The sequence below is a fragment of the Lepidochelys kempii genome, chromosome 9 (genome assembly GCF_965140265.1).
Source record: "Lepidochelys kempii isolate rLepKem1 chromosome 9, rLepKem1.hap2, whole genome shotgun sequence".
Classification (NCBI taxonomy): domain Eukaryota; kingdom Metazoa; phylum Chordata; order Testudines; family Cheloniidae; genus Lepidochelys; species Lepidochelys kempii.
The window spans coordinates 100864800-100877516 of NC_133264.1; the positions used below are offsets into that span (position 1 = coordinate 100864800).

Genomic DNA, 12717 nt, shown 5'->3' on the forward strand with positions numbered 1-12717 from the left:
CTAATGGAAAAGTAAGAGGTTTTTAGGGAGGGGTTGTTGTTGTTGGTTGGTTTTTGTTTTTTTTTGTTGGTTGGTTGTTTTTTGTCTTTTAGAAAAACCCACACTTCTGATAGGAGCTCGAAAGGACATTGTTACCAGCTCCACATCAACATTTTGGACTTCCATTCTTTCTTCACAGAAAGATAGCGTAGCTATCATTGGGAGTAAGTGCAACAGAACCAGTTTGATCAAGCAACAAAGTTAAAGCACAAACTCCATAGCTAATAGGAACCAGGTTGCTGGGGGGGATTACCCACTGCATTCCATACTTTGAGAGTCAAGAGTGAATGCCATGGCTCTAGACGTGTATATTTACTCACACTTTCTAAGTGGAATGCCAAGTTGTCCAAATTCACAGCAGCGTTTAGCATGAGACATTGGACGTTCTGTTGCCTTTTCTCCGTTTTCCAACTTTGCCCTTTCCACCTTATCTCATTGCAGGGAATTTTGCCTTTAGTTGGGCATGAATTTGTGATCAATCATACAACGAGGATCTCAGTGTTTACATGTTTCTCTTACAAAGGGTAAGGGCTCACTGTGGCTTTAGCGTTTTCCCTATTTAGAGTATTTTAAGGTTTTTGCATATGGTCTAGAACAGCCTGGTTCAAACGCTCCTGAAGAGGATCAGCTTCTTACACTGAAGACTATCATCTTGCTACAGCAGGAGTCAGTTTTTTCCACCTCTAAGCGAACACACAAACTCTTTAATCCCACCTAAAGTAGTATCAAGCAATTGGAAAATGATTCCAGCAAAGGCTCCAGCCCTTAAGACTTCTGGGCAACTGAGTCCTTACTGCTACAAAAGGGAGTCATAAGCCACCTAGAGTATATTTACATAGTGCCTTCCAGAAGTGATGCTCAACATTTCCCACCCTGAAGATCTTACAGTCAAAGTTAAGAACCATCAGACACAGAACAGACCAGGAGAAAGAGGGGCCCTGTGATTTCAAAGGAAGCAAGATCAGGTGTTTGGCAGAGGAGAGGGAAGCCATTCCAAGCAAAGAAAGCATGAAGCCCAGAGCGGTCTGTGGGCTCAGACACCAAGTCCAGAGTCATTCTGGCTTTCTCATGCACAGCCATCTCTTCTTAACCACTCCCCGGTTACTCATCTGCAGGGCATACATCAGTGCTTATGGCCAAGCCTTTCTACCCTCCAGCCTTTTCAGAGGCAGATTAAGGTTTCCTGGGGCCCTGGACCAGAGCAAGTGGGGAGCCTTCTCTCCCTTCTGCCTGCAGCCCTGCCCCCATTTTGCCCTTTTCTGCCAACGAGCAGGGTCAGGGTGTGAGGGCTTCTCCTGCCCTGCCCACCCGATGGCCAGGGACTTCGAGTGTCTGCTGTCCAGTGCCAGATTTTTTCCGGGGCCCCCCTCAGGGCATGGGCTCCGTTGGCCCAACGGCTAATTCGCCACTGCTCTGGTGGCTTCCATAAGCCTCCTCCACCCCACCCCCCCTCGAAGTGTAGCTGTCCTGATTGCGACTGCACATTTCTGCATTCCAGACGTGGAGGATGTTCGTGGTCCCTCTCACCATTCCCCTGCATCGAAGGGAGGGGGAAGCGCAGCAAGCAGCTGAAGTTCCTGCACTCCCTGAACCGCTGTAACCCGGTTCTCTCTGCTGCAGACAACAGCTCCAAGTAGGAAAAACCAAGAGCCAAGATCCACACAGATCAGAAAGTGCCCCGACGGGCCTCAAACCCAGCCCGTCACTACCACTGCCCAGAGAAGGAGGATTTGCGGCAAGTCAGGGTTTCCTCTCCGATTGCAGCATGGGGTTGGGACGCCACACCGGTTCCAGTGACCCTCATCCCTTTCCTAGTGTGGACGCTCATAGCCTAGCTCCAAACATGCTGCGGGCGATGCAGCCAGTCTACCCACTGCAAGCAGAATTCAACCCTAAAAGGGAGATGGGCCAGAGACACCATGCAGGGACACTGCTATTGATTTTATGTGGGAGTTGTACGACACTGTGGGAATAGGCAAACAGAATGCGGAGAGTGCTAACGATTCACAGAGTAGTTCATTCAGTCTGGTTTTTCCTAAGCATAGCTGAAGCCTGGGTAAGTTTTTTTCCAAAAATAAAAAACAAAATCTGAATCCTAGAGGCAGGGAAGAGTCAGCAAGCGAGAGCACCCACCTCTGCAGTCACTGAGTTACTCTGCTAGGGAGCAGAGATAGGACCCCAAGTATTATGAATTTATACCTGGGCTACAGAAATCTACAGTCGCCAACCTGCATTTTTAAAGAGCTCACAGGACCTGTTACAGCACGTGCCACAGTTCCCGTTTCTCCAAGCCTCTTCTGAAAAGCAGCAAGAATCAATACCGGACCATCAACTGATATTCAGTCATAACTGAATTACCTCGCTTTTGCTGGTTTGCAAACACACACTTAGGACAAGTCTACACGACAAAATTTAAGTTGACCTAAGTTACGTTGATGTATAACCATCCCAGTAATTGAATCAGTTTTACACATCCACACTATGTTTCTTGTGGTGCTGGTCCCCTCCAGGAACACTTACACCAATTTAACTGCTAGTGTGGGGCATCGCATGACGGTTTCTGAAAGACAGCAACCATAGATTTAAGCAACACAGTGTCTACACTGACACGGTCGATCTAACTACATCAGCCTAAGTGCTGTGACTCTCGGAGGTGGCGTTAGTAAGTCGTTACATCAGTGGAAGCTACATTTTGCTGTAGACGCTTACAGAGTTAAGTCAATGTAAGCGAACTCTGTAGTGTAAACCAGATCTTAGCATTAACAGCCTCAGTGACCTAGAGCAACATAACAGTTTCTCAGATTCAGTGAGGAACAGTTCCTCTGAGGCCTTTCACAGGTAAAGGGCTTCCCATAGCGCCGAATGGTCTAGAGCCATCTACCAAGATGCGAACACATCATGCACAGCTGCTAGCTTACTGGAAAGAACATTGGTTTTATCCTAGTTGAGATGGGGTGTGGCTCAGTCTCTAGCCAGGCCAAGAATATGCCATTCGATTCTATCCTGCAAGACTGAGATCTGGTGACCTCTCTGTATAGGCTGTCATTTAGTATTAAAGCAAGCTCATATTCCCTAAATAGAACCAACTCCAATCTCTATGAAAAGTGAGTGGAAGGGAAAGGCAGATCTATCCTGTGTGTTAAGTTTCAAAGAGATGGGCCCTGTGTTTAGCTCAGGACAAGAAAGTACTTGATTTTCTGTTTTGGATACAGTACTTTAAGATGCTGCCTTAAACTTGTGCTCTTCAAGGCAAAGGAACACAAACAAGTGTATTTTCTACGGGTAAGCACCATATTTAAGTTAAGTTACAACTGCACACAAGAGCCTCAGCTGAGTGTGGTTATTTGTATTCATAGACTTTAAAGCCAGAAGGAACCACTAGGTCACCAAGTCTGATCTCCTGCATATGTCTGGCCGATACATTTTGCCCACTTACCCCAGGATTAAGCCCAATAACTTGCATGACTAATGGACATTTTCCAGGCTGCTGGGACGCCACGAAAGGAATTCTGAGCCCCACCAAGGATAGGCAAGAGGACGGGCCAGAAGGTACATTTGGCCCATGAAGATTAAACACAAGATTCAACAGCGCTGAACATCCACTTCACACGCTGCCCTCCCCATACGCCAACCAGCTGTAGCATCACATGAAGGGCCCCAACATCGATAAGCCCTCGTGTTGCTCCCACGTCACTGCTTCCCCAATATCCCCGAAACACGGGTACAGTACAGAACAGTACCCAGCTAGTGCAGCTTACTGGGGGAGAGAACGGGAGTCGGGCAACAGAGTTATGAAGCAATGAATTCCCCCCCGGGAACACCCAGCTAGCACATCACCGAGGTACTGCATGAAGGCGCAAGCCCCATAGCGCCTTACTCAGTAGGACAGAGGGGACATTCGGGCCAGGGGAAGGCTACACAAATCCACCAGCCAATTACTCCTGAGCGAACAATGGCCATGAAATCTCCAGAAGCCCCATAGCAACGTTCCAGCCTGGGGACAGACATCTTGTTGCTACAATCCCTAATAAACAGTCCAGGGTTTAGATCCAACGTGCTAATGTGGAATTAGGTAGCACGATAACAATGTGGCACCAAATCCCTGTGCAACACAGTACCACACCATATTCCTTCCCGCACAGGTTGTCTCACCCAGAGCCCGCGTATTTTATATCTGCTCTTAAATCCCAGAGTGATGGGGTTTGGGCTGCTTTGTAATCGTTTAGGAATACGGTATGCTGGCCTGGTGGCCGGGTCGTTCTCGGTGTGAATATACGAGTTCACACAACAGGAGTGTGTGTGGAAAAACAGGGAAGAGGCGGAAAGAATGGCTCAAGACAGCCACTTCTCAGCAAACGCTTGACAGTTACTAAGGGACATTGCCAGCAGTGACATCACACGCCCCCGCAGGGACTTCATTCCAGTCCTGCTTGTCCCCCGGCTCCTTCCGCAGGGATCCCAGGCCACCCTCGCCTGGGAGTCCCCCCTCTAACCCACACAGCTGGTGCTGCCAGGTTCTCAGCGGACTCCCCTGTGCTGCACCATACAGAACAGCCCCCCAGCATGCTAGGTCACACCACCACGCGCTGAGCTTTGGCCCAGCCGTCCCCCGGGACGCTCCAGGTCGTTTCAGCAGCAGCGTAATGGTTTCATAGGGGGCCACTGTCTACAGGAGCTCGGGCCATGGCCCCTCTGGCTCCACAGCCTATGGAACGTTTCCAAAGCCGCTGTGGGGAAAGGTCAGACTTCCCAGTCAGCCGGAGCCTAACTGACAAGCCACACGTGCAGCAGGGCTAGTGCTTTCTTCAGGCCAGGAGGTTTGCAGGCCGCCTGCTGTCACATTAACTGGGTGGCTTAAGAGGACATGCTGTGGCCACTGACCCTTAGCAGCACCCGCGGACTGTGAGCTCAAGCCCTACGCATGGCAGGTTTCAGAGAATGCATGCCAGGCGCATTAGCGGGTCTCTGCCTGCCTTCTGCTGGGGCTTCCTTTGGCAGCTTTGTCCTGGCTTAAGAGAAAACGTTTTAATGTGCTCTAAACCCTACCTGCAGACGCAGATTTTACTTTGGAAGTACTGCCAAGGAAATTAGCATTAATGAAGTACAGGGAACATGAGAGACTCTAGTAACAGGGCAGCGATACTCAGACCTCAGGGCTTCCGGAGCCAAATTAGAGATCAACAGTCCCCACAAGAGTCACCGTCGTGTGAATTCACTGTTTTATTTACTACTCTCTCATCACATTGGAACAGTGTGACGGGGAAATATTTAGAGTCGGTCTCTCTTTCATATATATATTTTTCTCACAGCAAAAGGACTGACCAAGTATTATTATTAACTACAATACAGTAAACGCATCTGGACTGGCTAATAACTTAGCTGGGTTAATAATGAACTCACCCAGTGTTTTAATAGCTTGTGCTGCAAGAGCAGCCGGAGACACATGAAAGAGCCGCTTGCAGCTCCCAAGCCTCAGCCCGAGTATCCCTGTATTAGGGGCAGGTAAGCAGGAGTCCGGCTCCTCGACCTTTTCCCTGAACAACGGGGCTGCGCGTGAGCAAAGGACGGCAAGGCAGGGAGGACACGAAGGGTGCTGGAGCCCTACAGGGGAGAATGGGTTGGGGGGGGGGGGGGGAGGCTCAGTCCCTGCACCCTGTTCCCAGGTCCTCAACCCATGGGGCGGAGAGAGGACCTGCGTGTGCTGGAGAGGCAGAGAGATGGGAAATAAGGAGATGATGTAGGGCAGTAACGGAGCTAACAGCCATCCAGTGTCTATCGTGCCACTCAATCATTGCCAAGGAGCAGGAGAGCCAGGCTGTGGGCCACGTGAGTGCTGAGAAATTATTTAACCAAAACTGAAGTTAACTGCCCAAAAACTTAATTAACAAAAAGTTTCGGTTGCTCAGTGGTGATACTCTGGAAGGGCACAAGACAAGTTCAGCTACACTCAAATGTCTGAAAACCCAAAAGCAAGGTGCTAAGGTACACAGGACCCCTGTAACATAACCTTAACTCTGCCCTCTTTGAGCAATGCCTCAGTGTGCCAAAGCTATACCGGCACTCTGTCCTTCCAGATGTGACCGAACTCTCTGGGGACGGAGCACACGACCACTGAAAAGGCAACACTCAGGTTCAGGTCAGGCATAGCAAACAGGTGTTACCTACCCCCAGCTACTCTCAAGCTCTGCACAAACTACACAAACCACCACCAACCTCCGACATGCTACATGTTAACATCCCTTCACCCTTGCTTTGAGGGATCGTTCTGTGACATTACTTGCCTTCACTTACCCCTCACTAAGCCCTGGAGACCAGAGTTACATATGTGACCAGACCGCTGACAATCCCCATGACAAGACAACCCTGTGCACCTCAGACAACCTACGGAACTCAGCACTGAAGTGAGGCATATTTGAGCCATCAAGATACATGTGCACCTCTCATTTCATATCGAAATCCCTTCACCATTCAATATAGCTACGCAACAGTGAATGCAGCTAAAGTGCATGCAGATAAATGCTGGCATTCAAACCAGAGGAGCACAAATGTCCTTGTCTATTTACAGCACCCCCCCTTATGGAAACATTCCCGAAGGCTACCACCAGCTCCAGGGGGCAGAAGTAAGGTGATACTGCAGGGGTGGCATGTACCTTACCTTTGTATTTCTTCTTTTTCAGAATTCTGCGTGTGGCTGAACTCTATGTCCTGGAAAAGCACAAAACCTCACCACCAGGCAACCCACCTCTGCATTAAAGTTTTGGGGCAGTTAGTTGAGAGTGGCCTGATACCAGGCTATTTGCCCTCAGCTAACCAAGCCTGACAGGTGTGCATGGAGCCACCCATTCCCCATATATTGACAGAAGCATTTGTACACAAAGCTCATTTGTGAGCCAGTCACAACAAATGCAAATACAGTCATCATTGCTTATACAATAGCCTAGCTCCTCACATGTCAAGGAGAGCAGATGCATCAGGATACTGACAACAGATGCGTGTCTAAATATTTGGGATGGGAATGTAGGAGAGAGGACCTGTCATTTATGAAATAAAGACAAACAGCGTAAAGGGAAATTAGAAACTCATGAGTTGCCCTAACATAAGATAGCTTCCCTCACTCTCTTGTTTCAAGCAGGTTGCACCAGTACCCTACTTGAAACAAAGGATATTCAGTAACAGCTTTTGTTCTGCATTTCTGTTCAGACTATTTGGCAGATTTAAAAGCTTCTCTCACCTACAGCATTTAACTCTGGTGTGGACTAAACCTGCCATTTGCAGAGCTGGAAGTTTCTGAAGAACAGTTGTGTTTTGCTTTTATAGGCTAATTAAACTATTTTTCAAATGAATCTTTTATGAATACAGCCATCATCAAGTTCCATAGAACACAGCTTGGTATATACTAACTACTGTGTAGTCAGTCATATAAGTACTAACACATACCTCACACAGCAGCTGTTTCCAACATTTGTTATAGGGAAGAGAGCTTCTTTGTTACAAAATTAAGTGCAAAAGTTTAACCTATCATGTAGTCCTGGTTGTCAGTTACACAACTGGCATTGATTATGAGCCTAACTCACCAATTAAGGTCTTTGATTTTTATTACTGAACATTACAGATAAGTCTGGGTTTAAAGGAAGATACAAGCCCCTAATTTAAACACTTTGTTTTGTCACTTTTCCATTACTTCACTATAATAGTCTTTGATAAAATTAAGTTCCAGCCAAAGTAAACTAGACTTTATAATGTAGTCCTACTTTGGAGGATGCAGAGGTAATCATGGATTAGCATGTGAAATTAGAACATCTTCATTTGCTCTGCTTGCTCAAGACATTCTCTGGCCATAACGCTCGAGACACTTCAATCTCTGGATTTGGCAGTATTTCATGTTCACCAGTACCTATCAGTTTAGCAGCTTGCGTAGCTGGTTGACACATATTTCAGTCCCAGAACTAGCATTCTGCTCTGGGGTGCAGCACAAACTGCACCTGTTATTTTACAGAGTGTTGTCGGGGCTCTATGAAACCCAATCCATCACGAGCAGGCCAAGCATTGTAATACAACCATTTCCTTTGCCACTGGCAGTTCACATGAAAACTGTCTTGGGAAAGGGACAAGAGACACAGACGTTTCTCTTTTGAGCATTTTAAAAATCGATAATATTGTGCTTGGCGTTTAAGGACCACAAAAGCTAGTTTACGTCAACAAATCAGTGATTTCCCCAACTCAGGAAGAGTTTTGACCATAATGAATATTTTCTTTTTTGTTTAACCGACACGACTGTACTGATGAAAGCTGGGGACGATGTGTATTCTTTTTGCCTTTACTGAAAATATACCCTTTACATTGCCTTAGCTCAGTCACCTACATTTACAAAACCATTAAGCACAAATCTCATTTGACAGTAAAGGTAAAATCATTGTCCATGACTTTCATAGAATATCACGGTTGGAAGGGACCTCAGGAGATCATGTAATCCAACCCCCTGCTCAAAGCAGGACCGATCCCCAATTTTTGCCCCAGATCCCTAAATGGCCCCCTCAAGGATTGAACTCACAACCCTGCGTTTAGCAGGCCAATGCTCAAACCATGGAGGGAAGGATAGCTCAGTGGTTTGATCATTGGCCTGCAAAACCCAAAGTTGTGAGTTCAATCCTTGAGGGGGCCATTTAGGGATCTGGGGCAAAAATTGGGGACTGGCCCTGCTTTGAGCAGGGGGTTGGACTTTGAGGTGTTAATTGGCATTTTAACAGATTTACTGAATGAACACTGCAACTACAGTCAGTCAGTCATATAAAGATCCCAGTAACTAAGATGGTCAGACATTTGATGAAGACAGTTTTGTACTTTCACAGTCATGTTTTCTTTTTTTCCTTCTCTCTTTTCGGGGGGGGGGGGGGGACGGGGACGACTGTTTCTTTATTTTGTTAAAGGTTTCTCTCCCGTTATGTTAATATCCACACAAATATCAGGGAGAAAAGTAACGAAGGTACTGATCCTGCAAACAAACACTTAAGCACCTGTGCAGCTTTTGTGGCACAAGAAATCATTCTAAAATTAGGTTTAATCTATACAGCTGTATGCAACAGTGTTACCATTTGCTGGATCTCTGGCAGCTGCTACAAACAATAACTCCATTCAATCAATCTTTTAGGGATTGACAGACAGGGAGGATAGCGTTGAGGGAAGAAACCAGAAATGTAGCCGTCTTTAACAATTAGAAACGGTTGTATCGCAACTCCTGCAAAGCAAAGGAGTTGTTACTAGAGCTCAGGTCAACAGAGCAAGACAGCCACTAGAAAGTCCTCTACAGGTAAGCTCAGCAAGAAAAAACATTTAACAGGGTGGCAGTCGCCTCCACAAACATTCTGAATTCCAGAACAAGTTTACACTTCTGAAGTGAAATTGGGAACACAGAAATTAGCACGGAAAGTATCAGGGGAAGGGAGTTCCTCTGGATTTTTGTGTGATATCCAAGCATCCCATCAGTTAGCTATTTGATGTAGTCATCAGCCCCAATGCCCCACCCCATTCTGAAACCAACTACAGAAAAGCAACATAAAGCTAACAAAGAATGTGTACATTTCTAGAAACTTTGTTCTAGTCATCCAGTGTTATTTCAATCTTTATAAAAAGGAAAACATTGTCATATACATTTTGATAAAAGAACAGAGAGGATCTGAGTACAGTCATCCAAGGCTAAATATAGAGCAGTGAATTCAATAATCACTGCTGTGATCTTTTAATCTAGACAAAGAATTAGCGATTCATCGTCCATAAAAGGAGAACTCCTTCAAAAGAGTTCAGTTACCACTAGGCAACATCCTCAAATTGTTTAAACAAATCATGCTCGGTAAGATTAGCAAACTGTGATAAGAGCAGTGCTGTAACACTCCTAGTAAGTTACTTTCTAGCATATTTGTTTAAAAAAAAGAAGCCATTCTGCCCCTTACAGCATGTTTGGAAGCATTCCAGTAGATCTGGAATCAGAGCTCCACCACATATACATAACTGTACATTAACACTCATGGATGAATAAACAGTTGCAGAACATTACACTTAAATAAATGATCATGCTTCTGTCCATTAGCTTCCAGGAAATATTGCCCTAGACTGCAGGGCTACCAACAGGTCCCCTCTGAACAAGGCCTCTCTTCTTAAATATTGACAACTTCTATACATTAAGATCCGCAGTATATACACACGTTGATCTCTGCAGCTATTTCCTAGCCACATCCACATTCCAGCTGTCGTCTTTAAAATTAATGAATGCAATTCTGTCAGTCTGAAGGTTTTCTTTTTGGATTACCTTTAACTAGACTCATCTGAAAGTTCACAAGTGTTACTGGTTGAACAATATAGCTCAATTCTCATAGAAAATGTTTCGTCTGAAATATCTATTATATTTTATAGTCCATCTACAAAAGAGACCAAAAACAGGAAGCATAGCTTTGGTTGTGCACATACATTCCACTGGGATTTTGTAACATGTAATAATAGTCTCAGAGGTTATAATTCAATGGCATTTTCTCAGAGCTAAAACAATAGCTCTTTAGATAAATCAAAACAGCGATGTCCTCATATAAAGTAAGGAAAGTACCATAAAGCAAGCAGGCATACTTCCCTACAGGAGGTTGGGGGTTTTGCTTATTTTGTTTTGTTTTTTGCATACATATGGAAAACTCTCAGTACAGCTCCCCCCCTCCGGTCTTTCAATAATCCCCCCCCCCCCCCACACACACACACACACCTCTGCCCCAAGCAAGATTTAAATTTCAGTTAAAGCATCAAGATCCAACACTATGTCAGGTTACAGAGTAACAGCCCTGTTAGTCTGTATTCGCAAAAAGAAAAGGAGTACTTGTGGCACCTTAGAGACTAACCCATTTATCTGAGCATGAGCTTTCGTGAGCCTCAGCTCACTTCATCAGATGCATACTGTGTGGAAACTGCAGAAATGTTTCCACACAGTATGCATCCGATGAAGTGAGCTGTAGCTCACGAAAGCTCATGCTCAGATAAATGGGTTAGTCTCTAAGGTGCCACAAGTCCTCCTGTTCTTTTTACAGCTAGAGCTAAATGCTTGCAAATTCGTAAGAGGAGGAAATGTAATCCAGCACCCCTGGAAAAAGTCCACTCCTCACAGCTCTGCCCTACCAAAACACTTAACATGCACAATCATTATCCAGTGGACACAATGAAGTCACAATTCCTTTCTGATCCCAAATTAGAGATGTATAAAAATAAACCAAACCAGTCCCCTGAGTAGTTCCCTTTAGTCCAACACAGGTCTGTTGGATTAAATCTGTGCCTGCCATTTCCCTTGCCCAGTGACTGGTCTACCTCTGGGATACTACTCTGCAGAAATAAGTTAGAAGGGAAATTGCAACGAATTTATGGTTTCCTAATACCACATGCAATTCACAGCAGCAGCCTCCTTCCCCCAGAGGAAGGGGCTGATCTTGCATTTTTTCCACAGGTTTAACTTGCCCGGAAGTCATTGGGAATTTTCAGCAGAGAACATTTGCAGAATGATCGGGCCCCATAAATCCAGTCAAGAAAAAACTGCTCCAGCACCTCAGAGCGGGGCTTCGCATCGGCATCCCAGTACGGCTGTTATTCAGGGCAACTCCTGCAGATCCCCGGAGAAGGAGCCTAGCGGGCACCCTCGAGAGGAACGTTTTAAAAGCCTGCCCTGGAGGAATAAAACCCACGCGGAACTCCAGGCGAAGGGTGCAGCAGGACCCCTCCCTCCCACTAAAGAATGCGTCTCTTTACAACCTCTGGGAACGAGGGCAATAAAACCCCGGGCGGAGAGAAGCGCAATCCGCCTGGAAAGGGGGGAGAGGGCCAGCGGCGTTAGCCCCAAACCAGAAACACACAGAGAGGGGGAGAGACAGACCGAGCGCGCTGGGGCGCGGGGTCCTCGCTGCAGACTCCAAGGGAAGCGTCCCTCCTGCCCGAGCCCCGCCGAGGCCGCTGCCCGGGCGCCCGAGCCCGCAGTTATTTAACCCGGGCCGGGCCGGGCCGGGGGCGGGACTTCGCAGCCAGGCGGGTTCGTGTTTCCCGACTGCGCTCCCAGCCCTGCCCGTGCCGAGGGGCGGCCGCGGAGCCCCCCAGGGACCCCCCGCCCCGGACAGGGCGCGTCTCGCTCTGCGGGGCGCAGCGGGGGGACCCGCAGCCCGGCCGGGGCGAGCCGCCCACCCCCGCGGGGAGCCAGCCGGCGGGACACGGTCCTCGGGCGGGCGGGCAGGCTCCCCACGTGCCCGGCCCAGGGGCGCCCCCCCGGGGTCCCCGCTCCGGCCGGGCTGGCGCCGGGGCGCACCAGGCTCCGGGGCCGCCGCCAACTTCCCCCCGCCCCGGGGCGCCCCCGCCCGCCACTCACGCTCCGTGCGCTCCGGCCGCCCCGCGTCTCCAGCCGGCTCCCGCGCCGCGGGCTGGCTCCGGCCGGCGGGGGCAGCGCCGCTGGGATTGGGCCGGCCGCCGGCGCGTCAAGCCAGTCGCTCGGGGCGGGGCGGGGCGGGGCGGGGCGGGACCGGCCGGGAACCTCCCTGCCCAGGCCGGGGCTGGGGTCCCGGCGCCCCGCTGAGCCCCGGCGGGCGGAGCGGGAGCGGGAGCGGGCTGGGAGCCGGGCAGCCCCTTTGTCCGCGCACCCAGGGCACAGCCGCCTGGAGAGGAACTCCG

The 12717-nt window shown here is 48.3% G+C and overlaps 1 protein-coding gene across 4 annotated transcripts in view; it reads right to left on the reverse strand.

Annotated features, from left to right (window-relative positions):
• Positions 1–12516, reverse strand: part of PLS3 (plastin 3) — an 87943-nt gene extending 75427 nt beyond the window's left edge. Inside the window, exon 1 of one of the 4 annotated variants that reach the window (XM_073358567.1) lies at positions 12419–12516. The gene's annotated coding sequence lies outside the window, so the exon portion shown is untranslated. Of the gene's footprint in view, positions 1–11523; positions 11584–11935; positions 12043–12418 lie in introns of those variants that run through there. The other 3 variants (XM_073358572.1, XM_073358569.1, XM_073358571.1) reach the window with 3 other exon arrangements.
• Between the last annotated feature and the right edge of the window lie 201 nt (positions 12517–12717).